This window comes from Euphorbia lathyris, chromosome 4 (genome assembly GCF_963576675.1).
Source record: "Euphorbia lathyris chromosome 4, ddEupLath1.1, whole genome shotgun sequence".
Lineage (NCBI taxonomy): Eukaryota > Viridiplantae > Streptophyta > Magnoliopsida > Malpighiales > Euphorbiaceae > Euphorbia > Euphorbia lathyris.
Window position 1 is genome coordinate 17,750,919 of NC_088913.1, and position 1,617 is coordinate 17,752,535.

A 1,617-nucleotide genomic window follows, 5' to 3' on the forward strand; every position below is an offset into this window, starting at 1 on the left:
CAAGCTATAAGTGAGAATCCTTTTACAAATCTTCTATAATAGCCCGTTAATCCCAGGAAAGTACGTACTTCATGTACATTCGATGGTGCTTCCCAATTAGCTACAGCTTCAACTTTCTTAGGATCAACTAAAATTCCCCTAGCTAATACCACATGACCCAAGAACATAATTTCATCAAGCCAAAACTCACATTTGCAAAATTAATGCATACAATTGTTTCTCCCTTAGAATCTGCAAAACTGTTCTCAAATGCTTACTGTGATTTTCCTTATCCTTAGAATACACAAGAATATCATCAATAAACACAATCACAAATGTATCTAAGTAAGGTTTAAAAATCCTATTCATAAGGTCCATAAAAGCAGCAGGTGCATTAGTTAATCCGAATGGCATAACCAAAAATTCATGATGCCCGTATCGAGTTCTGAAAGCTGTTTTCTGAACATCCTCTTCCCTGACCTTCAATTGATGATACCCAGTTCTCAAGTCAATTTTTGAAAATATGGTTGCTCTTTGCAATTGATCAAACAAATCGTCAATTCTAGGTAATGGATACTTGTTACGAATAGTAACCTTATTCAGTTGACGATAATCAATAGTCCCCTGTTTCAAATTAAAGAACTCATTTCTCTTCGCCTTCTGGAATGTTTCAGTCAGATATTCTCTCATGAACTCACGTTTGAAAACTCCCCAATACAAACCTTCAGGATACAAACCTCTGATTCGAGTTAACCATGCGTCTGCTGGTCCATGTAATAAACCAAACACAACCCTGACTTTATCCTCATCCCGTAACTGTATAGTAGTAAAGGCTTTTTCTGTAGCCTTTAACCAATTATCAGCTTCCTCAAAGTCAATTATACCTTTGAAATCAAATGCCCCACAATTTTTGGCATCCTCAATCAGCTCACTGGGTCTTCTATGTGCTTCCCGTGTTTCCATCATGGTAACAAAAGCTTCAACTAAAGCTCGGGGTTCAAGTTGTACTACTTGTGGCATTGCAGCTTGTGGAGCCACATATGGTGCAGGTTGTTCAGCTTGAAGTTTAACAGGTCGACGTGGAGGTGATGGTTGTTGTTGTCGTTGAGGTTGGTTAATGGGTGGAACTCTTGCATCAGAGGCTTCACTATCCCCTATGCCCTCAAGACCCCATCCTAACCCTCTTCTTTCCTCATCTCTACCTCTACCTCTACCTTTACCTCTATTTAGAGGCGGTCGGCCACGCGGTCGTCTCGGATGCATCTATATGATAAAGACATAATTATAATTATAATTATATGTAGATATATGATATGCATGAATGTCATGTGTGCAACACAAGAAATACAGAGAATCACATTATATTACCTATATATCCCCTTATGGATATGGATTAAACCTATACTCTGATACCAAAATGTCAAACCCGACCTAAAATAAGATCAGATAAGACAGTGAGACATTACCACTGACTTATTATATAACCCAGTAGCAGTATCTCTTAAATAAGGAGAAAAATCAAAGCAAAAACCAAATTCTAGTTTAAAGCTAAAATGACCAACATATGTCGTTTCCAGCATAATTTTTTCATACGGAGTCCGATTAAGGCGGTTCAAAAACCCCTGAAAACGTAAGACA